Source organism: Saccopteryx leptura, chromosome X, assembly GCF_036850995.1.
Source record: "Saccopteryx leptura isolate mSacLep1 chromosome X, mSacLep1_pri_phased_curated, whole genome shotgun sequence".
NCBI lineage: Eukaryota > Metazoa > Chordata > Mammalia > Chiroptera > Emballonuridae > Saccopteryx > Saccopteryx leptura.
The window spans coordinates 61,259,753-61,285,922 of record NC_089516.1 but is presented as its reverse complement, the minus strand read 5'-3'; positions in this window follow the sequence as shown (position 1 = coordinate 61,285,922).

The window sequence follows — 26,170 nt, the reverse complement described above, 5'->3', positions numbered from 1 at the left end:
AGGTATGTTCTCTGTATTCCCACTTTGCTTTGATCATGCTTTGTTTTGATCATGAATGGATACTGGATTTTATCAAATGCTTTTTCTGCATCTATTGAAAATATAATGTGGTTTTAGTCCTTCCTTTTTTTTATGTAATGAATCACATTGATTGATTTGCGAATATTGTACCAGCCTTGCCTCCCAAGAATAAATCCCACTTGAACATGGCGTATGATTTTTTTCATGTATTGCTGGATCCAGTATGCTAATATTTTGTTGAGGATTTTAGCATCTAAATTTATCAGGGATAAATTTTCTTTCCTATAATTTTCTTTCCTTGTGTTGTCTTTGCCTGGTTTTGAAATCAGAATTTTACTCGCCCCATGAAAGGAGCTTGGAAGTCTTTCTTCCTCTTGAATTTTTTGAAATAGCTTGAGCAGGATAGGAGTTAGTTCTTTGAATATTTGGTAGAATTCACTTGTGAAGCCATCAGGCCCAGAACTTTACTTTTTCGGGAGATTTTTGATAACTGTTTCAACCTCATTTGTTGTAATTGGTCTGTTTAGGTTTTCTGATTCTTCCAGATTAATTTTTGGAAGATTACATGTTTCAAGGAATTTGTCCATTTCATCTAGGTTGTCTAGTTTTTTTGGCACACAGTTCTTGATATGTTTTTTGGCATACAGTTCTTCAAATATAGTACTTTCTTACAATATTTTGTATTTCTGTTGTGTCAGTTGTTATTTCTTCACTCTCATTTCTAATTTTATTTATTTGAGTCTTCTCTCTCTTCTTTTCTTGATGAGTCTGGTTAAAGGTTCATCGACCTTGTTTACCTTTTCAAAGAACCAGCTACTGGTTTTGTTGATCTTCTGTATTGGTTCTTTAGCCTCTCTGTCATTTATTTCTGCTCTGATCTTTATTATTTCCTTCCTTCTCCTAACTCTGGGCTATACTTGCTGTTCTTTTTCTAGTTTTTTTAGATGCAGTGTAAAGTTGTTTATTTAAGTTTTTCTAGCTTCTAAAGGTATGCCTTTAATGCTATGAGCTTTTCTCTCAGGACTACTTTTGCTGTGTTCGATAAATTTTGAGTTGATATATGCTCATTATCATTCGTTTCTAGGATTATTTTTATTTTTTCTTTGATCTCATTGTTAACCCATTCGTTATTTAATAACATGCTATTTAGTTTCCCAGTGTTTGAGTATTTTTCAGGTTTTCTGTTGTGGTTGATTTCTAGTTTCATGCCATTGTTATCAGAGAAAGTGCTCTATATGATTTCAATCTTTTTAAATTTGTTGAGACCGCTTTTGTGCCATAACATGTGGTCTGTCCTAGAAAATGTACCATGAGCACTTGAAAAGAATTATATTCTGTTGGTTTAGGGTGAAAGATTCTGAAGATATTTATTAAATCGAGTTCATCTATTATGTCCTTTAAGTTTGCTGTTTCTTTGTTAATTTTTTTCTTGAAGATCTATCTAGTGATGTTAGTGGGGTATTAAAAGCTGTTACTATTATATATTTCTTCCATTGTGTTCTTCACTTCTGATATTGTATTTGATTGTATTGCTGTTGATCTTGCCTTTTAGATACATCCAAGTCTGCTTTATATATTTAGGTGCTCCTATATTAGGTGCGTAGATATTTATAATGGTTATATCTTCCTGTTGGATTGCTCCCTTTATCATTATGTAGTGACCTTCTTTATCTCTGACTATAGCCTTTGTTTTAAATTCCATTTTGTCTAATATAAGTATTGCTACCTCAGCTTTTTTTTTTTCATTTCCATTTGCGTGAAATATTTTATTCCATCCTTTTATCTTCAGCATTTGTGCATCTTTTGTTTTAAGGTGTGTCTCTTGTAGACAGCATATGTATGGGTCCTGTTTTCTTTTCCACACAGCTACCCTCTGTCTTTTGATCAGATAATTTAATTCATTTACATTTAAGGTTATTATTGATATGTAGTTGTTTATTGCCATTTTAGTCTTTAAAACTGTATTCCTCTTTTGCTATATTATTTTTCTTCTTTGATCTGTTTATAACAGGCCCCTTAGCATGTATTGCGTCATTGGTTTGGATGTAGTAAATTCCTTGAGCTTTTTTTTTTTTTTTTTTTTTTTTTTTTTTTGTCTCTAAAGCTTTTTATTTCTCCTTCACTTTTAAATGACAACCTTGCTGGATAAAGTAGTCTTGGTTGTAGGCTCTTGTTCTTCATTACTTTGAATATTTCTGGCCTCAAGTGTTTCTGTTGAGAAGTCGGAAGTCATCCTTATGGGGGCTCCTTTGTAGGTGATAATCCTTTTTTCTCTAGCAGCTTTTAATATTTTCCCTTTATCACTTAACTTTGGTATTTTAATTTTGATGTGTCTTGGTGTAGATTTCTTTGGATTTCTCTTTAATGGAGTTCTTTGTGCTTCTTGAACTTGTGAGATGTTTTCCTGCCTTAATTGAGGAAAGTTTTCAGCTAAGATATGTTTGAGCAAAGTCTCTATCCCTTGTTCTTTCTGTTCTTCAGTATCTCCTATAAAATGGATGTTATTTCTCTTCATGTTGTCACAGAGCTCTCTTAGAGTTTCCTCAGACTTTTTGAGTCTCTTTCCTTTTTTCTGCTCTGCTTCTGTGCCTTCATTTATCTTGTCTTCTAACTCACTGATTTGATTCTTATCTTCAACCATCCTGCTTTTAATTCCTTCCATTGTGTTCTTCACTTCTGATATTGTATTTGTCATATCTGACTGATTCTTTATTATTATTCAATGTCCTTTTTTATATTTTCTACTTTTTTATTTAGGTGTTTGTAATGACCATCTATTGTTGTTCTAATATCTTTGAGCATCCAAACAATCGTTATTTTAAACCGTGCATCTGGCAATTTGGTTATATCTGACTCATTTAGGTCCATTTCTGGGGATTTCTCTTGATTCATTTGTGTTGCATTTCTCTACCTTCTCACTTTGTTGGTGTAAAAGAAGATTTTGCCCACTGGAGTTCACTGGTTGTGGCCTCTGTGTTCCCTAGGTGTGGTCTGTTTGCAGGCCTGTCACCCCTTCTGCTGTTGCTGTCTAGGGCATTCAGGTATGGGCGTTGCTGGTGCCTGCCCACTGGGGCTGTTGCTGTGTTTTCCACCTCTCCTTCATGGAAGTGGCTATGATCACATGCTCGGGTGTATAAGCCTCAGTGGCTCTGGCCTTCACCCTGCCCCTGTGGGTGGCATTATGCTCAGCCTAGAGGGCAGGGATGAGCACCTTTGCTCAGCTGCAGGTCTCTGCCTGATTCTAGGCTTTCTCCTCACCCCTGCAGGAGGATCCCACTCATGGGATGGCTGCAAACCTTGGCTTCACAGGCTGGGCAGGACTCTGTGCCCATGCTCAGTACTAGGACTCTGCCTGTTCTGGGCTTTTGGCTCCACCCCCGTGGGAGGAGCCGGCTCCCAAGTCCGCACACAAGCCTTTGGTTCTGTGGGCGGGGCAAGGCTGTGCTCCTGCGCCCTTGCTCAAGGGTGGGCCTCCGCCTTTTCCAGGGCTCCTGCCCTTCCCCCGCAGGCTGGATAGCAGCAGGCCCGTACCTGGGCTTGACCACTTTTGCACGTCCCCTCCTCCCCAGCCGGGCAAGACCAAGCTCACACCTGAGCCTTATTTGTGGCCAGCCAGCTTCTGCCCTTGCCGACAGAATTGCATTTCCACGTCCTGCTGCTGCCCGCCTTTGGGTGAGCCCTCAGCCATCTGGATGGGGGTGCTGCAGCTCAGACCCTAAGACTCACTACTGTAATCCCGAAATCTCCCTCCTTCTAAGTGACTCTGCTCTGAGTGCTGCGGGAAAGCTTGTTTTGCTAGCGTCCTGCTTCCCTTTGCTGGTATTGCTGTTTCCAGAGGAAATATTCACTTCAGATTTGAGGAGTGACTCAGCCCAGGGGTTAGGGTGGCTGTCTCTGAAAATGTTTCTCCCTGTGCCTCCTAGATTACACTCTCTTCCTGCTACTCCAGTCCTCTCCTCTCTCCCAGTCCCCTGGAGTCCCAGGTGAGTGGTTGTGAGAGAGGTTTTCTGTGCAGTCCCTTTATGAAGAATCCTGGGTCTGAGAAATCAGCCTCTTTCTCACAAATAGTATCCTGTCTTGTTTCCAGCTAAGTGTTGTCCATAAGCCTTTTCTAGGTTCTGGGGCTGCAGGCTTGGGCTTTGTTCCTGGGACTCAGGACCCTCTCCTCTCTTCTAAACTAACTTCCTGCCACATGAGTCTCTCCTGGCTGCCATTCACTCTGGAGAGCTGGGAAGCCCTCTCCACATTTCTCCTTTTTCTGCCAGTCTCAATGTGGCTTCTTCAGTGTTCCTTGGTTTGAAGAGTCCTCTTAGTTTAGTCCAAAGTTTGTTTTTCCAGATGATGGTTCTTAAAATTAGTTTGTAATCCACTTTGGTTCTGGGAGGTGGAAGTTGGTACATCTGCTTACTCCATTGCCATCTTGTCTTCACAAATTTTATTCTTAATATTATGTTTTTACATTATTAAAAACTAAAATATATATAAACTTTTAAAACTAAAACGTTTTTTGAGTCATAACCATGATGCTAAGAGCAGATTCCTGCTAAGCTTTCCAAATTTACTAAGAATGTATACTTAAGAAAGGTTAGTAGCAACAGTGGCAAACATTGACTCAGGACCAAAATTAAGGGCAGGATCACCTCAGAGAAGATAAATATTTAGATTTTATTATATTTCCTTTTTACAATAAAGGCAAAAATAATTGAGAATTAATTTATCTTTAGTTTAGAATCTCAGTTATTTCCCTATGATAATTTGTGACATAGACTATGACTTTGAAAATTGGGTTAGTTAAAATAACAAAAAATAACCCAGCCCACTTCAACCTGTATTGTTCAAATTCCCATATTCATATCAATAGAAAACAAAACAGTACTAAGGCAGCAGCAGTGATGTGTAGAAGAGACTTATGGCTTGATTTAAAGGAGTACATTTGAACTCTTGCAGAAAATTGGCATCTTACACAGCTCCTCAAAAATTTGCTCATAGGCCTGTGTGTGTATGTATGTTTTCAACATTACATAGAAAAATACATATTTTCCAAAATACATGTACACAAGTATGAACTATTTTCATAAGGTCATAAAGAATTAAAAGTGACAGTGTTGAATCCTGATTTTAGCCAGTCAGTTTAGGTGAAATTCTGTCAGCCTTTTCAACAATGGATTGAGTTCCTTTGTCAAAAATCAATTCATTTTCCTCCATTGGTATTCATTTAGAACAGGGTTTATCTAATTCATCAGTGTTGACATCTTGATCTGAATAATTCTTTGTTGTGGGAGCCTGTCCTGTGCATTATACAATGTTTGGCAACACTCCTGACCACACCCACAAGAAGCCATTTGCACTGACTATCTAGTTGTTGCAACCAAAACTGTATCAAGAATGCTTCCACTTATCCATCCTTGGGGGTCAAAATCTACCCAAATTGAAAAGCATTCATTTAGATGAAAATAAAAGAAATGTTTATGTTACATTACACACACGCACACACACACAAATAATTTCAAGTGGATTAAAGAACTAAAATGTTCAAAATAAAAAATCATGAGAGAACTAAAAGATAACATAGTTTTATAATATTGTTTAAAACAGTTTGTATTTGAGGATAATGTTCTTAAGAAGGACATAAAATGCAAACGTTCTAAAAGATTTAACTATCCAGAAGTTAAAAGCTTTTGTAGGGTAAAAAAATGCTAGAATAAAAGCTAAAATTCAAGTTACAAAGAAGATGAAAATATTGTATGCCCCCATGTATTAGAGAAGGCTTGTTTTGTTCACAAAAAAACTCCTACTAAAAAACTAGAACCCTTAAATTTGAGGCCAAATATAGTTTTCTCCTATTATGAATTTTCACAATTTTTTTATTTTAAAAAAAACAAAATACTATTTTGAGATTATATCAAATTGATAAACCTTATTCACTGCTAATTGTTTTGTTTTAAATTTTTAAATTTTATTTAAAAATTAAACAGGGTGACACTGATCAATAAGAGTACATAAGTTTCATGTAAACATTTCTATAGCAAATAAACTATTGCTTCTGTTGTATACCCATCACCCAAAGTCAAATAATTTTCTGTCACCTTATATTTGTTCTTCGTTACATCTTTCCCTTCATTACCTCCCCAGACCCCTTCCCTTACTGATAACCCCTACCCACTGATAATCACTTCAGTTTTATCTATATCCATGTGTCTCAATTTTATATCCCATCTATGTGTGAAATCATAGAGTTCTTAGCTTTTTCTGATTTATGTATGTCACTCAGAATAATGTTCTCAAGGTCCATCCATGCTGTTATAAATGTCACTATGCCATCATTTCTTATTGCTGAGTAGTATTGTACTGTATATATGTACTACTTTTTCTCAATCCAATCTTCTATTGAAGGACATTTTGGTTGTTTCCATGTTTTAGCCACTGTGGATAATGCTGTAATAAACATGGGGGTGCCTGTGTCTTTACCAATATTTTCAAGTTTTGGGGGTAGATACCCAGGAGAGGGCTTGCTTGGTCATATGGTAATTCTATTCTTAATTTTTTGAGAAACCGTCATGCTTTCTTCCATAATGGTTGTATTCATTTACATTCCCACCAGCAGTGAATGAGAGTTCCTTTTTCACCACAGCCTCTCCCACACTTGTTATCACCTGTCTTGTTGATAATAGCCAATCTAACAGATGTGTGATGATATCTCATTGTAGTTTTGAATAGCATTGCTTGAATAGCTAGTGAAAATGACCATCTTTTCATACATCTATTGACCATTTGTACATTCTCTTGGCAGAAGTGACTGTTCAGCTCCTCTTTCCATTTTTTTTTTGGGGGGGTGAATGTTTACTTGTTTGTTGCTGAGCTTTGAGACTTCTTTATGTATTTTGAATATGAACCTTTTATCTTACCTGATATTTACAAATATTATCTCCCATTTAGTTGGCTACCTATTTGTTTTGTTGTCAGTTTCTTTTTGTGTGCAGAAGCTTTTTAGTTTCACATTGTCCCATTCATTTATTCTTACCTTTACTTCCCTTGCCATTGTGTTCAAATTCAAAAATTGTCCTCTGTAAGGTAAATGAGCTTAGTACTTATGTTTTCTTGTATGTAATTTATTGTTGCAGATCTTACAATTAGGTCTTTGATCCATTTTGAATTAATTTTTTGTTCAGGGAGACAATTTGTCATCAAGTTTCATTCTCTTCCAGGTGGCTTTTCAATTTTCTCAGTACCATTTATTGAAGAGGCTTTATTTTGTTCATTGTGTGTTTTGGGCTTTTTTGTCAAAGATGATTTGTTCATACACATGGAGTTTATTTTGAGATTCTCCATTTTGTTTCATTGGTCCGGATGTCTGTTTTCCTGCCAATACCATGTGGTGTTTTTGTTGTTATTGTTGTTTTGTTTGTTTGTTTTGTGTATGTGTGTGTGTGTGTTGTGTGAGAAAAAGAGAGAGAGTCGGGAGAAAGGAACAGATAGGGACAGAAAGACAAGAAGTAAGAGAAATGAGAAGCATTAATTCTTTGTTGTGGCACCTTAGTTGCACATTAATTGCTTTCTCATATGTGCCTTGATGGGAGGCTACAGTAGACCGAGTGACCCCTTGCTCGAGCTAGTGACATTGGGCTCAAGGTGGTGAGCCTAGCTCAAACCAGAGAAGCCCATGCTCAAGCTGATGACCTAGGGCTATCAATCCTGGATCCTCTGCTTCCCAGTTTGATGCTCTATCCACTGAGCCACCACCTGGTTAAGCACCATGCTGTTTTGATTATTGTGGCTCTGAAGTATAATTTGATGTCAGTATTGTGATAACTCTGCCTTGATTCTTTTCCTCAGGAATTTTTTGGCTATTTCTTTTTATGGTTTTATACAAACCTTGTATTTTTTATTCTCTTTCATTAAAAAAATGACATTAGAATTTTGAGGATGACTGCATTAAGTTTGTATATTGCTTTGGGTAATATGACCATTTTAACTATATTGATTCTTTCAATCCATGAATGTGTAATATTTTTTATATTTCATTGTATCTTTTTTAATTTCTTTCAATATTTTTTTTGTAGTTTTTAGTATATAGGTCCTTCTCATCCTTTGTTAAGTTTATTCCTAAGTATTTTTTGTGGCAATTATAAAAGGAATTTTTTTTTCTTAGTTCATTTTCCAATGTTTCATCATTGGCATATAGGGCAGCAGTAAATTTTTATATATTGATTTTATATTCTGTGAATTTACTGCATTGGTTTATTGTTTCTAATAATTTTGGGGGGAGTCTTTTGGGTTTTCTCTATACAGGATCATACAGTCTGTAAAAACTGATATATTTACTTTTTCTTTTCACACTATGGATGCCTTTTATTTCTTTATCTTGCCTGATCTCTCTTGTCCAAATTACCAGTACTATGTTGAATAAGAAAGGACACAGTGGGCAATCTTGTCTTGTTTCTGATTTTAGAGGAAAAGCCCTGATTTTTGCACCATTTAGTATGATTTAAGCTGATGGTTTGTCATATATGACCTTTATTATGTTGAGGTGCTTTTCTCTTATTCCAATTTAATTGAGTGTTTTAAACAAAAAGGGATGTTGCATCTTATTGAATACCTTTCTGGCATCAATTGAGAGAATCAAATGATTTTCATTCCATGTTTTGTTGATGTTGATATGTTGTTTTATGTTGATTGATTTCTGTATATTGAAATATACTCATGCTCCTGGAATAAATTCTACTTTATCATGATATATTATTTCTTTAATGTGTTCTATTTGATTTTCTAGTACTATTTTGTTTAGGATTTCTGTATCTTTATTCATTAGAGATATTGGTCTGTAGTTTTCTTTTGTTTGTTTCTTTTTTTGTTTTTATTTTTATTTTGGCTTTGCCAGGTATTGATATTAGACATATGTTGTCCTTATACAATGTGTTGGGGAGTATTACTCCTTTTTCTATTTTTTAGAAGCCTAGGAGAAGGGCTAAATTAGCCCCTGTAAAACTTATATTCCCCTCACCCAAACATTTTTTAAAAAAATAGAGTTTGTTTGCTATTCTCTCTTTCCTAACAGCTACCTGGCTTTCATTTTGAAATGTAACAAAAACTTACCTTCACAAAAATATCTTTTAAAAAAGCTTACATTGTGGAGAAACCTGACCATCAGGGAAGCTTTAAATCAAAGTAGCTCTTTGTGAAGGCAGGCTAACAGGCTCAGGTCCCCAGTGTTACTGGGAGACTGACCTCTTGGCTATCTTCACAATTTACCAAAAACACAAAGTTTGTGCTACATTAAAAAAACATGTCTCTGCAGCAGAAATCCCCTCATTAAGTCAGTAACCAAGACCACAAAACCCCCATTATGATAATCTAAGCTTGTCCAGGTGCATGAACCTCATGCCAGCAAACCCCCTATATCTAATTTCCCCTCTTTCAGTTTGGGACTAAAACCTTTTGGTTTCAGTCTGCTTGCCCACAAGCCATTTTGAAAAATAACTTCCTTTTGGAACACACCAGCCTCGTGTTTTTGATTTGTCTGAGTTTCATATAGGTACCAAATCTTTGAATTTTTTCTATAGTGTTTTTGTTCTGTATTTCATTTACAGTAATTCTGGTTTAATTTTTTTAATTAATTGTGTTTAAGTAGATTCTAGGGTCACCCTGAATGTATCCCCCCTCCCCCATATTCCCCTCAATTTCTCCCTTGCCCCCCTCCCTACAGTGCCCTCCCCTCTTTCCTTCAGGTTTATCCCCTTTTATCATCCCCTTTCCCTCTGTCCTCTTTTCCTCTGTTTCCTTTGATCCTTCCTCTGTCTCAATTTAGTTTCTCAGTGTTCACTGTTCGTTGGATTTCTCAAAAGAGTGAGGTAATATGATATTTTTCTTTCTCTGCCTGGCTTATTTCACTTAACATAATAATTTCCAGGTCCATCCATGTTGTTGCAAAAGGTAATAATTTCTTCTTTTTCATGGCCTTATAGTATTCCGTTGTATATATGTACCACTGCCTTTTTTATTATTAATTTATTGTGTTTACATAGATCTGATGTCGTCATTTCTTATGGCTGAGTAGTATTCCATAGTATATATGTACCACCACATTTTAATTCACTCATCCACTGACGGACACTTGGGTTGTTTCCAGAACTTTGCTGTTGTGAACAATGCTGCCATAAACATGCGGGTGCATTTCTTCTTTTCAAACAGTGCTATGGTGTTCTTGGAGTATATTCCTAAAAGTGGTATAGCTAAGTCAAAAAGCAGTCCGATTTTTAATTTTTTGAGGAATCTCCATACTGTTTTCCACAGAGGCTGCACCAGTCTGCATTCCCACCAGCAGTGAAGTAGGGTTCCCCTTTCAATACATCCTCACCAGCACCTATCATGTGTTGTTTTGTTAATGGGCATCATTCTGACTGGTGTGAGGTGGTATCACACTGTGGTTTTAATTTGCATTTCTCTAATGATTAGTGATGTTGAACATTTTTTCATCTGTCTTGTGGCCATCTGTATGTCTTTTTTTGGAAAGTGTCTATTTCTTTTGGTATTTTTGATAGGATTGTTTGTCTTTCTGGTATTAAGTTTTACAAGGTTGTTTTTTTATATATAAATTTTGGTTATTAAACCCTTATAACACGTACTGTCAAATATGTTCTCCCATTGTGTTGTTTGTCTTTTTATTCTGTTCATATTGTCTTTAGCTGTACAAAAGCTTTTCATTTTGATATAGTCCCATTTGTTTATCCTATTTTTATTTCACTTGCCCGTGGAGATAAATCAGCAAATATATTGCTGCAAGAGATGTCGGTGAGCTTACTGCCTATGTTTTCTTCTAAGATGCTTATGGTTTCACAACTTATATTTAAATCTTTTAACCACTTTGAGTTTATTTTTGTGAATGATATAAGTTGATGGTCTAGTTTCATTGTTTTGCAGGTAGCTGTCCAACTTTTGCAATACCATTTGTTAGACTGTCTTTACTTCATTTTATGCCTTACCTCCTTTGTCAAATATCAATTGTCCATAAAGGTGTGGGTTTATTTCTGGGTTCTCTGTTCTGTTCCATTAATCTATATGCCTGTTCTTATGCCAGTACCAGGCTGTTTTGAGTACAATGGCCTTGTAGTGTAACTTGATATCAGGAAGTGTGATACCTCCCACTTTTTTTCTTTTTCAAGATTGCTGAGGCTATTTGTGTTTGTTTTTGATTCTGCATAATTTTTTTGAATATGAACTTTATAACTTTGAAATATGTCATTGGTATTTTAATTGGTATTGCATTGAATTTATATATTGCTTTGGGTAACATAGACATTTTAATAATGTTGATTCATTCTAACCACGAACACAGCATATGCTTCCACTTGTTTGTATCTTCCTTGATTTCTTTTATTAATATTTTATAATTTTCTGAGTATAAATCTTTAACCTGCTTGGTTAAATTTACTTCTAGGTACTTTATTTTTTTGGTTGCAATAGTGAAGGAGATTATTTTCTTAATTTCTTGTTCTGACAGTTCATTGTTGGTGTATAAAAGTGCCTCTAATTTCTGTGTATTCATTTTATACTCTGCCACTTTGCTGAATTTATTTATCAAGTCAAGTATTTTTTTGACTTAAACTTTAGGGTTTTCTATATACGTTGTCATATCATCTGCAAGTAATGATAGTTTTACTTCTTCTTTTCCAATTTAGATGCCTTTTATTTCTTCTTCTTGTCTGATTGCTGTAGCTAAGACTTCCAGTACTATGTTGAATTAGAGTGGTGAAAGGGGGCACCCCTGTCTACTTCCTGATCTTAAGGGATTGCTTTTAATTTTTGACCATTGATTATAATGTTGGCAGTGGGATTGTCATAGATGGCCTTTATCATGTTGAGGTATGTTCCCCGTATTCCCACTTTGCTGAGAGTTTTGATCATAAATGGGTGCTGGATTTTAGCAAATTCTTTTTCTGCATGTATTGAAATTATCATGTTGTTTTTCTTCTTCCTTTTTTATGTAATGAATCAAATTGATTGATTTATGAATATTGTACCATCCTTGCCTTCCAGAACGAAATTCCACTTGATCATGATGTATGATTTTTTTTCATTTATTGCTGAATCTGGTTTGCTAATATTTAGTTGAGGATTTTAGCATCTACGTTCATCAGGGATATTGGCTTATAATTTTCATTCTTTGTGTTGTCTTTGGCTGGTTTTGGAATCAGAATTATGCTCACCGCATAAAAGGAGCTTGGAAGTCTTCCTTCCTCTTGAATTTTTTGAATATTTTGTAGAATTTCCCCCTAAAGCCATCCGGCACAGGGTTTTTGGTTGTTAGAATTTTTTGGATAAGTCTTTCACCTCATTTGTTCTAATTAGTCATTTTAGATTTCCTGATTCTTCCAGATTTATTTTTGAAAGATTGTATGTTTCAAGGAATTTATCCATTTCATCTAGGTTGTCTAATTTTTTGGCATACAATTCTTCATAGTATTTTCTTACAATATTTTGTTTTTGTGTTGGTTGTTATTTCTCCACTCTTATTTCTAATTTTATTTATTTGAGTCCTCTCTCTCTTCTTTTCTTGGTGAGTCTGGTTAAAGGTTCATCGACCTTGTTTACCTTTTCAAAGAACCAGCTCCTGGTTTTATTGATCCTCTGTATTGTTTCTTTAGTCTCTATGTCATTTTTTTCTGCTCTGATCTTTATTAATTCCCACCTTCTACTACCTCTGGACTTAACTTACTTTTCTTATTATTATTTTGTTCTTTAGATGCAGGGTTAATTTGTTCATTTGAACTTTCTTTAGCTTCTTAAAGTATGCTATAAACTTCACTCTCAGTACTACTTTTTTTGTGTCTGATAAATTCTGAGTAGTTTTATGCTCATTATCAATGTTTTCTAGAAAATTTTTTATTTCTTCTTTGATCGCGTTGTTAATCCATTCGTTATCTAATAACATGCTATTTAGTTTCCATGTATTTGAGAATATTTTAGTTTTTCTGTTGTGGTTGATTTCTAGTTTCATGCCATTGTGTCCAGAGAAATTGCTTGATATGATTTCTATCTTCTTAAATTTGTTGAGATCACTTTTGTGCCCTAACATGTAGTCTATCCTAGAGAATGTATCATGAGCACTTGAAAAGAATGTATATTCTGTTGCTTTAGGGTGAAAGGTTCTGAAGATATCTATTAAATCCAATTGATCTAGAGTATCCTTTATGTCTGCTGTTTCTTTCTTAATTTTCTATCTTGATAATTTATCTATTAATGTTAGTAAGGTATTGTAATCCCCTACTATTATAGTATTGCTTTTGATATCTCCCTTTATATTTATTAAAGTCTGATTTATATATTTAGGTGCTCCTATATTAGGTGCATAGATATTTATAATGGTTATCTCTTCCTGTTTGATTGCTCCCTTTGTCATTATGTAGTGATATTCTTTATCTCATACTATAGCTTTTGTTTTAAAATTCATTTTGTCTGATAAAAGTATTGCTACCCAGCTGTTTTTTTAATTTCCATTTGCATGAAATATTTTTTTTTCATCCCTTTACCCTCAGTCTATGTGTATCTTTTGTTCTAAGGTGAGTTTCATGTAGACAACATATGTATGTGTCTTGGTTTCTTATCCATGCAGCTACCCTGTGTCTTTTGATTGGCTCATTTAATTCATTTGCATTTAAGGTTATTATTGATGTGTAGTTGTTTATTTGCCATTTTATTCTTTAAAATTTTATTCCTCTTTTATTATATTCTTATTCTTTTTTGTTCTGTTTACAACAAGTCCTTAACATTTTTTGCAGCATTAGTTTGATTGTAATGAATTCCTTAAGTTTCTTTTTTTTGTCTGGGAAGATTTTTATTTCTCCTTCAATTTTAAATGATAGCCTTGCAGGATAAAGAAATCTTGGTTAAGACGATTGTTCTCCATTACTTTGAATATTTATTGGCATTCCCTTCTGGCCTCAAGTGTTTCTGTTGAGAAGTTGGATGTCATCCTTATGGCAGCTCCTTTGTAGATGATAACCTTTTTTCTTTAGGAGCTTTTAGTATTTTCTTTTTATCTCTTAAGTGTGGTATTTTAATTACAATGTGTCTTGGTGTAGATTTCTTTGGGGTTTTCTTTAATGGAGTTGTTTATGCTTCTTGAACTCATGTGACTGTTTTTTGCATCAATTTAAGGAAGTTTTCAACTATGATTTTATTGAAAAAGGTCTCTATCCCTTGTTATTTCTCCTCTTCTTCTGAAACTCATATGATGCAAATGTTTTCTCTTTAGGTTGTCACAGAGCTCTCTTTAGAATTTTCTGATTTTTTCAGCCTCTTCTTTTTCCTGCTACTCTTCTGTGTTTTTTTTTCTTGTCTTCTAAATTGCTGATTTGATCCTCTGCTTTATCCACCCTACTATTAATTGTTTCTAGTGTAACCTTCATTTCTGATATTGTGTTTGTCATTTCTGACTGGTTCTTTTTTATTGTTTCAAGGTCATTTTTGATGCTTGTAATCTCTTTATTTATGTGCTTACTGTGGCCATCCATTGTTGAATCAGCATTCTAATAATCCTTATTTTAAACTTTGCATCCGGTAGTTTGGTTATTTCCATATCACTCAGTTCATTTTCTGGAGGTTTCTCTTGTTAATTCATTTTGATTGCACTTCTCAGTCTTTCCATTATGTCTCTGTGTTTGGGTTTGTTGTTTGTAGAGCTGATTGAGTCTAGGGCTGGTATTGTCTGCCTCCAATTTTCAGTTGTGTTTATTTTTAGGTCTTGGGTTGGCATCAGCTGTTGTTTGTAATGTACTGTCAGCTTTGGCTTTTCTAGTAGAGCCTCTTTGAAGTCTTGGTTGTTTTTTTCTCAGTTTTCTTAACTCTGTGGTAGTCTTGTTTACTGATCTTAGTAGGGGGCTTATTTTAAAGTGTATCCAGGAATGTGGTAGGTGTAACCTAAGACTCTGAAGGTCTGATCTGCCTGCTACTCTATGGGGTGGGTTGCTTTCTCCACTTCAGTAGGGGGAGGTATATCTCAGATGTCCATGAAGACCTGAGTTACTGCCCCTCCCCCACATTGTGTTTTCAGCCGTGTCTTGTTGTGCTGATTGGAGCTGAAGAGATGTCTGTAGATGAGTCACTCAGAACTACTTTAGACTTGTTCTGTGTAAAATGTTCAAATCCTCCCCCAGCTATGGCCACCTCCACGCTGGATAAGTCAGCTCCTTAGGTCATCCAATGCATTCCTCTGCCTGTCACTCTCTGTCTCTCTCTCCTCACCTTCCTTTTGGAAGAAAAGCAAACCGTCTCAGCACACCTCGTTTCCAGATCCCCAGGCTAGTGGTTATGAGTGATATTTTCTGCTCTTCTCCTTGGAATTAGAGCCCTTCTGGGCTCTCAGCCTCACCCCCCCCCATTCATTTCTGGAAGCAAGGGAGACCCACTGTGCCTCGGCACTCCCTACCAGGCTTGTTGTGGCTTTTTCTTTGCTCCTTGGTTTTTGAGAGCAGTTTTTGTAGTCCAGAGTTGATTTTTCATGCTGATTTTTTCTAAATTAAATTGTAATCCAGTTTGGTGGTGTGAGCTGGGAGTCTGTGCCAGTGCCTGCTTTGCTGCCATCTTGGTATACCCCTCTAGTTTAATTTTTACTATTTCTTTTCTTCTCCTGACTTTGTGTTCCCTTTGTTCTTCTTTATTTCCTTAAGGTATGGTGTTAAGTTGTTTAATTGGGCAATCTCTTGTTTCTTGGTATAAATCTGTAATGATATTAACTTCTCTCTTATTACTGCATTTACTGCATTCAGGAATTTTTTTTTTTTTTGCATTCAAGAAATTTTGATGTGTTGTGTTGTCATTTTTATGTGTCTGTGTGTACGTTTGTTCTCTGTTTTTATTTGTTATTTGACCCAATCACTTTTTAGAAGTATGTTGCTTAATTTTCTACATTTTTGTGGGTTTCTTTACTTCCTTTTTACAGTTGAATTGTAATTTCAAAGCCTTATGATCAGACAGTATGTTTGGTATGATTTTAATCTTCCTAACTTTATTTATGTTAATTTTGTGTTCCAGCATATGGCATATCCTTGAGAATGTTTTATGCATGCTGGAAAAGAATGTGTATATTATCTGATGTTTTGGGATGAAATTTCATATAAATGTCAATGGGTCATTTTGATCCAAAGTGTCATTTAAGGATGATCTTTCTTTCTTTCTTTCTTTCTTTCTTTCTTTCTTTCTTTCTTTCTTTCTTTCTTTCTTTCTTTCTTTCTTTCTTTGACAGAGATAAGGACAGATAGAAACAGACATACAGGAAGGAAACATCAATTATTTATTTTGGCACCTTTAGTTGTTCATTGATTGCTTTCTTTTTTGTGTTTGACAGAGAAAGGGAGACAGAGAGAAGAACAGATAGGGACAGACAGGAAGGGGGAGAGATGAGAAGCATTAATTCTTTGTTGCATCTACATAGTCTTTTTAGCTGTTCATTGATTAATTTCTCATATATGCCTTGACTCTAGCAGAGTGAGTAACCCCTTGTTCAAGCCAGGGACCTTAGGCTCAAACTGCTGAGCCCACATTCATGGCAGATGATACTGCTCGCAAGCCAGCAATCTTGGAATTTTAAACCTGGACCCTCTGTTTTACAGTCTGATGCTCTATCTACTCCTTTACCCCCTGGTCAGGCTAATTGCTTTGTTATATGTGCCTTGACCTCTAGGGATACAGCAAAAGAAATGACCCCTTGCTATAGCCAGCAACCTTGGTTTCTAGTCAGCTACCTTGGGCTTCAAGCCAACAATCTGAAACGTCAAGCCACTGACATTTGGGCTCAAGCCAGCATCATGAAGTTATGTCTATGATTTCATGCTCGAGTCAGGGACCCAGTGCTCAAGGCAACAAACCCATGCTCAAGCCAATGACTTTGGTATTTTGAATTTTGGGTCTCTGTGTCACAGTTTAACACTATATCTACTGTTCCACTACCTGATCAGGCAATGCCAGTATTTCTATATTGATTTTCTGTTTGAATGATTTATGTAAAGTAGTTAGTGGTCTGTTTATTTATTGAGATGAGAGGAGGTAGAGACAGATTCCCATATGCAGCCTAACCAAGATCCATATGGAAAGCCTATCCTACTGAGGTCAATGCTTTGCCCATCTGGGACCCTGTTTCCTCTGCAACTGGAGCCCCCCCCTTTTTAGCACCATAGGCAGAGTCCACAGGGCCATACTCAGCACCTGGGGTCAACTCACTACAATTAAACCAGGCTGCAGGGAAGAGAGGTAAGAAGAAAAGAGAGAGAAAAAGGTGAAAGGGAGGGATTGAATAGCAAATGTGGGCTTCTTCCGTGTTCCATGCCTGGAAATCAAAACTGGGACACCCATACACCATACCAGTGCTTTACCTCTGATCCAAATGGCCAGGGTCTCAATGATGTGTTTAAATTTCCAAGTATTACTGTGTTTTTGTCTACTTCTATTTTTGTATCAGTTATTAAATGTGTTATACATTTTTTATTCCCTGTTTCTCTCTCCCTCTCTCTCTCTCTCTCTCTCTCTCTCTCTCTCTCTCTCTCTCTATATATATATATATATATATATATATATATATATATGAAGAAGTGTTATGTCTTCTTGATACAGTGTCTCCTTTGTCATTATAAAATGTCCATTTTGCCATTTTTGCCACTGGATAACTTTGTTGTACTGAAGTCAGCATTGTCAGATATGAGTATGGCTACAACTTCTTTTCTTTGACTATTTGCTTGAAAATTTGTTTTTCAACCTTTCACTTTGAATCTACTTTTGTCCTTGCAGCATAATTGTGTCTCATGAAGGCAGCATATGGTTGGGTTTTTACTTTATGATCCAATTGTCTACTCTGTGCCTCTTTATTGATAAGTTCAGTCTACTTACATTTAGGGTAGTTGAAACTTGAGGGTTTCCTATAGTCATTTTATGTTTTGTTTTCTGGTAATTCTATGTCTTGTTTGGTTCTTCTTTTTTTGTTTCTGTCAATTATTTTTGTTTGGTGGTATTTCATATTCTTTCCTCTGTTTCTTTTTTCTTTAAGCTGTGTGTTTTAAAGGTAGTGGCTTTTTGTGGGTGGTTCCCATTAACTTATTAAGAGACAAATGTTTGTATATGCAAGAGTTCTTTGTCTCATGAATGTTTCTGCACTCCATCCTCCTTTGCTACTTCAGGTATTTATCCTCTCCCCTTTTATGTTATTGTTGTCATAGATTATTCTTGTTTTTATTGTAAACTTATTGGAGCTTTAACTTATAGTTTTGATTTGTTTTATTCTTTATATATTGTCAAATAATTCCTTTGAGTATTTCCTCAAATAAGGGTTTTCTGGTAATAAATTCCTTTAACATCTGTATGTTTCTAAGTATTTTTATTTCTTCTACATATTTGAAGGATAATTTTGATGAATATAGTATTCTTGGCTGGTAATTCCTCTTTTTCAGTACTTTGTATATTTGGGCCCATTCTCTTCTGGCTTGTAGAATTTCTGCTGAGAATTCTGATGATAACCTAATAAGCTTTCCTTTATATGTTATATTCTTTTTCTTTAGCTTCCTTGAGGATTCTTTCTTTATCCTAGATTTTTGACGATTTTATTATGACGTGCCTTAGAGTAGGTCTGTTTGGATTGCAGTAACTCAGCATTCTGTTTGCTCCTCAGATTTGTGGCTCTAACTCTTTCTACATGCTTGGGAAATTCTCATCAAATACTTGTTTGAATAAGCTCTCCATTCCTTTTACTCTTTTGTCTTCTGATATACACATCATTATTTTTTACTCTTTCTGAAGGATTCAGATAATCCTTGTCCAGTTCTCTCAGTTGTTTTTGTTTTGTTTTTGTTTTTTTAAATTTGTGAGTCTCTCTTCTCTCTGTAGCATTTCTAGTTGCCTGTCTTTGATGTCACTGATTCTTTCCTTTTTCTGGCTTATTCTATTAGCTAAACTTCTTATTTCAGTCATCATTTTATGTACTGACTTCTGCATCTTTGCTTTTAAGGTATCAATCTCCATGGTGAAGAATATATTTTGTTTATTAATTGGTTTTCTGAGCTCATTAAGTTGCCTATTAGTGTCTTCTCAGACCTTGTTTAGTATTTTCAGAACTTTAATCTTGAATTCTCTATCATTTAACTTCAAGGTTTTGATGTGATTGGGATTTTTCTCTGGAGATTTTTTATTTTCTTTCTGAACTACATCTCTGTCTTGTGTATCCATGGCATTCAATTTCTTCTTCCTTGATGGCATTTTAGGGTGCTGTTTTTAAGAACCTTAACAAAAAAGCTGCTAAAATATAAAAAATAAAAATACAATAAATAATATAAAAAATAAATTATGAGAACTGAAGTAGAAAAAGCACAGAAAAGAATCTTGAAAGCAAACAAAAAATGAAATAACAAAACACCTCAAAGAAATATTAATAAGTAACATAAAAATTAAAGAAAATAAAATTCAAAAGAGAAGAAAAGGATAAGAAAAAATAAAAAATTAAAAGGAAAATTACATTTTTGTTTTGAGAAGTTTCTACCAAAAATTGTTATAGTATTACATCTTTTAGTTCTATGAATTTCCTGGGCTCTCTTCCACTGAGATGTTGTTGTGGTAGTGATGTAGGTGAGACCATTGTCACTTTGAAGGATAGAGCATATTTTGAGGGTTTTAGGGTTTTGCCTTTACAGCTTCAGCTTTTCAGCTTATGGCTCTCTCAATGGCAATTTCAGGCTTTAAGTGCTCCTTCCCACATCTCAGCAGAATTAGGGACTGGATGTGGAGCACCTCTGTTTTTCATGGGAGAGAGTGGCTCTATAGAGCTAGCTGTAGGGTATTTTTCTGCCACTCTTCATATCATGAAGTGAGAGGGAAGGATCTGAGAGCCCAGGGAGCCACAATTTAGCTTTCTCTGTCTCTCCTAAGTGCAGGCTGCTGGCAGAACATAGAACATTGACTGTGATCTCATGCTCTGGCTGCTTTGGTTTTTCTTTCTCTCTCCCACTATATCTCAGCACTTCTCCTGGTCGAAGAAGACCCAATCACTCTGCGTTTTTCCCTTCATATTTTTCAAACAAAATCCAAACTTTCCTATTCACTGTAGGAAAAAACAAAAAAGACCTGTCACTCAAGGTTTGTCTCCTTACCTCTCCAAAGCCCACTGTGAATGCATTTTATCTTTAGCCTTTCTTTTCACCCTGTTTCATCCTTGATCTATTCAGTGTGTAGAACTTTCAGATGTTCCTGTGAGCTCAGGTAGAGTTTCTTCACTGTGTTATTGTTGTTCAATTTATTGAAATTTCAAAGGGAGAGACTAGAAGTATTTCTGACACTACCATTTCACTTGTATCCAGCATCTCAGTGTTAATTTTAATAACTATGGAGACAACTTGAAATAATTTCCCAAAAATAAAAGGTGAAGAAATAACAGATTTATTAATTTTTTCTTTCAAAACTATAAGATACAATTGTAAAAAATAATAAAGAAAAACTCTTTAAACATTTTATTATGAAGCAAATATCTGCTTTTGCTCTTCCTCTTTTTTCTCTTCTTTCTTTTCTCTTCTTGGTCAGTTCAGTCCAAAGTCACAAGATGTACTTTATAAAGTAGGAAGACCAGCAAGGAAGTTGTGGTGATATAGATCAGAATGTTTGAGCTTAATCAGGGTAAAGACAAGATGGTTTTGGCCTCTGAAACATAAGGAAAAAAATCTGTATATGGAGAAAGCATGCCATAGCAGTTCAGAACTCAAGCAAAATGAGGTAAGCATCCTTCTAGGAGAAAATCACAGTGTGGAAAATCAGAGCCAGACATAATAAGAACTGTATCCATCCACTTGGGTAAGAAGAATACTGGAAAAATTTGTCAGAGATCAAGTGAGCTGTAAGAACGTTTGCTTTAAAAAGACAGCCCAGCACAATGAGTTAGTACAAAAAAATAATGAGTAGAGCTCCATCTTTGTGTGGCACAGAATGGGGTACTTTCCATAGGGTATCAAAGCTCCAGCAGAGGAAAGAGAACTTTCAATACAATTACAATAAAAAATTCAGCAAGTTATTTTATACATATTAATGAAGTAATTCTAAAGTTTAAATGGAAAAGCAAAAGGTCCAGACCTGCCAACACAGTATTGAAAGATAACAACAGATATCAGAGAAATGGCGGTGTGAGAGATACTCTCAATCTCTCCTTTCGAAATTTCAACAAATTCTATAACTATACACAGAGAAAAAAAAGTCAGATATATCTGAAATATACACCCACCAAATATAGAAATAAATGATTGCACAAGAACGAAGGCCAAAGAAAGAATATGCTCACAAAAGAAAAAAAACATGCCAGAGAACTGAGTCTTTATTATCCTCGCAGACCTGAGAAAGGGAGGTATTGTTGGCACAGGCTTTTTCTCAAAGCTGGAGCCAGGAGAAGAAGAGAGTCTGGGGGGGAAGAAGCAGAGATAGGGATGAAGACCAAGAATGGGGAGCAAGGCAATTTCCCACATCTGCTGCAACCTTAATTGCATGCACAAAACAATTACAGGAGCTGGGCACACACAAAGCTTGTGGCGCACACCCAGGAACTGCATGTGAATAGCTTGTAGAGATTGGCCCACAGGGCACTGAAGCACATTTGATCTGTGAGCCTGACTGATTAGCCTGTGGTGCCAGGCATGCTTTATCTGATTTGCGCCCCATCCAACCTGAAGCTTGCGCAGTGCTTTGCCCAGCTGTGTTTAGCGAATGTGGGTGGAACACCCCTAGTCTGCCATCTCTACTTCAACTGCTCCCAAAGCTCCAAAACTGGCTTGTGGCACACAGCCAACGCCTTGCACAGGGCTGCGCTTTGAGTGTTTAGATAGGTATTAGAGGAGGGACTAGACTGTGTCACCCTGGCCTCCTGTTGCTTCATTGCTCCCATTGCTGTGTGAACACTGGCAGTGGCAGACCCACATCAGCTAGGTCACTTGACTGCTCTCTCTTGAAAGAGGCTAGGGTCCCTAGAGCCATGATTCCCTGCTCTTTTGTGATTTGAGGGAAGGCCCTGAAGGAACCCTAGTAGGCCACTGCTAGAACAATAAAATTGCAGAACACCAACAAGCCCCTCCTACCAACTCGACAGCCATACCTGCTTTATCATGATAGTGAAGACACAGCAGAGCTCTACCCAAGAATCTTGCAGAGGCAAGCCTTGTAGTACAGTGCCTCCTACTGAAAAAAAGAGTAAGTTACTTCTTAAAACTGGAAATATATATATATATATATATATATATATATATATATATATATATATATATATATATATATTTATCTTTTTTTTCTGTTACACTTTTTTCCATTTTTCTCTTTTCTTATTTTCCCATGTGAATTTCATCATCTTTAGTTGTTATATTTTTTATTCTTGTTTGTTGCAAGGATTTTATTTCTGACACTTTCTCTTTTTTCATCTCCTCCCTTCTCTTCTTCATCTACCACTTTTTTATTTCCTTTTTTATTTCTGCTTTTTCCCCTCTATGTGAACATCATTTTTTATAAAATTATTATATTTGAGACTCATACTTATTTTTGTGGTATTTTGTTTTTTACTTTATTTGTCTCCATATTTTTTTATTTTTCTGTTTCTGCTCTCTACTATCTATAGTTTTTTGTTTTACTTATCATTATTTATAGAAGTTTCATTGTTTCATAATATTTTTTCAACTTTTTAGAAATTATTTTTCAGTTATCTCTTGTTAATGTTATTAACAATACCACTCACAAATACCATCAAGAAAAAAAAATCAATATGGATATACAAGACAGAGACATAGCTCAGATAAATGATGAAAAATCTCCAAAACATAATTTCAGTTATATGAGAGTTTTAGTGCTTAATGACAGAGAATTCAAAATTGAAGTTCTAAAAATACTCAATAAGTTACAAGAAAACAATGAGAGGCAATTTAGTGAGCTATAAAAACAACCTAATGAGCAAAAGGAGTACTTCATCAATGAAACTATAAAATATAATGAAATAGAGATAAAAACTCAATACAAGAAATAAAAATGAGGTAACAAGCTTAGATAGTGGAACAGGTCAGATACAGGGAAGAATCAGTGACATGAAAGACAGGCAAGAAGAGATACTACAGGGAGAAGAAGAGAGAGACAAATTTAAAAAATGAGAATGCCATCCATAAATTTTTTGACTCAATCAGAAAAGCAATATAAGAATAATGGGTATATTAGAAAAAGAAGAGAGTGAAAAGGGAATGGATAATATATAGGAACTAATAATTGATGAGAAATTCCCATACCAGTGGAAAGAGTTCGAACTTCGGATCCAAAAAGCAAACAGAATGTCATGTTACCTCAACCCAAACAGACCTACTTTAAGGCACAACATAATGAAAGTATCACAAATCAATGACAAAGAAAGAATCTTACAGGCACCTAGGGAGAAGAAGAATATATCATACAAAGGATGACATATTAGGCTATTATCAGATTTCTCAGTGGAAACTCCACAAGCCAGGAGAGTGTACGTCAACATTATAATACTAAAGAGAAAAATATCCAGCCAAGTATACTATATCCATCACAGCTATTTCTCAAGTATGAAGAGAAAATGAAAACTTTCACAGACAAACAGAATCTAAGGTAATTTATCATCAGAACACCCCGACTACAGGAAATACTAAAGAAGGCTATTGACCTGATAAAAAAATAAAACAAAACAAGTAAAAATTTTAACAAAACCACATTAAAAACAAGGATAATCTGTAACAATAACATAAAAGGGGAGAATACAAAGATAAGAAGTAGCAAAAGAGGATGGAGTGCAGAAGCACTCAAGAGATAATAGACTCTAATAAATACGGTAATTTTTTCTTTTAATAACCTAATGGTAACAGTTACCACCTCTGAAAATGCCACTACTGACACATGTAGCTTAAAAAAAGAAAAACCAGAAGATAGAAGTAAGAAACAGCACCAAACAAAATCAAGTGGCAAAAAAAAAAGAGAGAGAAACCAAACAACACACAGAGCTATCAGAAAGCAGTACATAAAATGCAAATAGAAATTCCTTAAGTGCCAATAATTACTAAATGTAAATGGATTGAACTCACCAGTAAAGAGCCACAAGATAGCAGATTGGACCAAGAAACAAAACCCAACAATATACTGCCTTTAAGAAACATATCTAACCTAAAAGGATAAAAGATGCAAAGTGAAAGGTTAAAAATGATTCTGTAAGCAAAACTTTCCAAAGAAAAATAGATGTACCTATACTCATATCTGACAATGCTGACTACAAGACAACAAAGGTAACCAGATACAAATATGGATACTTCATAATAATATAAGGGACATATCATTTCTTAATATATATGTGCCAAAATAGAAAGCACAAAAATATATAAGACATCTGTTAACATTTCTAAAAGTACAAATTTAAAAAAGCCACATAATCATACTTGGAGAACTCAATACAATATTGATGGCTTTAGATTTTTAATTCAAACAGAAAATCAATAAAGAAATATCAACCTTAAATGAAACACTAGACCAAATGGACATAACAGACATTTACAGGACATTTCATCCCAAAACGTCAAAATATAAACTTTTCTTTAGTGTACATGACACACTATCAAGAACAGACCATATACTGGGTCACAAAACTAACATCAACAAGTTCAGAAAAATTGAAATTGTACCAAGTATATTCACTAACCATAAAGATTTGAAAATAGAATTCAACTGTAAAAAAGAAGTAATAAAACCCACAAAAATGTGGAAACTAAACAACATACTTTTAAAAAATGAGTGGGTCAAATAAGAAATAAAAGAAGAGATCAGGCCTGACCAGGCAGTGGTGCAGTGGATAGAGTGTCAGACTGAGAGGCAGAGGACCCAAGTTTGAGACCCCAAGGTTTCCAGCTTGAGCGCGGGCTCATTTGGTTTGAGCAAAGCGCACCAGCTTGCACCCAAGGTCGCTGGCTTGAGCAAGGGGTTACTCAGTCTGCTGTAGCCCCACAGTCAAGGCACATATGCTAAAGCAATTAATGAACAACTAAGGTGTCGCAACAAAGAAAACTAATAGTTGATTCTTCTCATCTCTCTCCCTTCCTGTCTGTCCTATCTATTCCTCTCTCTGACTCTTGCTGATTCTCTCTCTCTGAAAAAGATCAAAGACATATAAAGACAAAATAAAAATAAAAACATGACATATTAGAATATCTTGAATGCAGCGAAAGCAGTAATAAGAGGGGAGTTCATATTATTACAGGCTTATATGAGAAAACAAAAGAGAGCACAAATAAGCAACCTAATATCACATCTTAAAGAACTAGAAAATGAAAAACAAAGGCAATGCAAAACCAGTAGAAGAAAGAATAATAAAAATTAGAGCAGAAATAAATGAAATAAAGAACAGACTATCTGTAGAAAAAATTAATACAAGAGTCATTTCCTTGGAAATATCAATGAAATTGCTAAAACCCTGGCAAGAATCACTTAGGATAAAAGAGAAAGGACTTTTGTAAACAAAACCCAAAATTAAAGAGAAGAAATTACTAAAGATATCAAAGATATACAAAGGATTGTTGTAGAATACTATGAAAAACTATATGCCACATAATTCAACAATGTAGAAGAAATGGATAAATTCCTAGAAAAATAGAATTGTCCTAGACTGAATCATGAAGAAGTAGAAAGCCAAAGTAGAGCAATAAGCAGGGAGAAAATAGAAGTATCAAAAACCTTTCCAAAAATAAAAGTCCGAGGCTAGATGGCTATCCCAGTGAATTCTACCAAACATTCAAAAAAGATTTGAATCTTATTTTTCTGTAAGTCTTCCAAAAAATTGAAGAAGAAGTAATACTTTCAAACATGTTTTATGAAGCCAACATATCCCTTACACCAAAACTTGCCAAGGATAACACAAAAAGAAAACCACAGACCAATATATTTAATAAATACAGATGTAAAAATCCTAAAGAAAATACTAGCAAATCAAATACAACCACATATTTTTAAAAAAACAATTCATCATGATCAAATGGGATTTATCCCAGAAGCAAAAGGATAGTTAAACTTACATAAAATGATTACCATAATATACTATATCAAAAAAATAAAAACTCTATATCCTATCTCTAGATGCAGAAAAGGCATTTGATAAAACACAAGA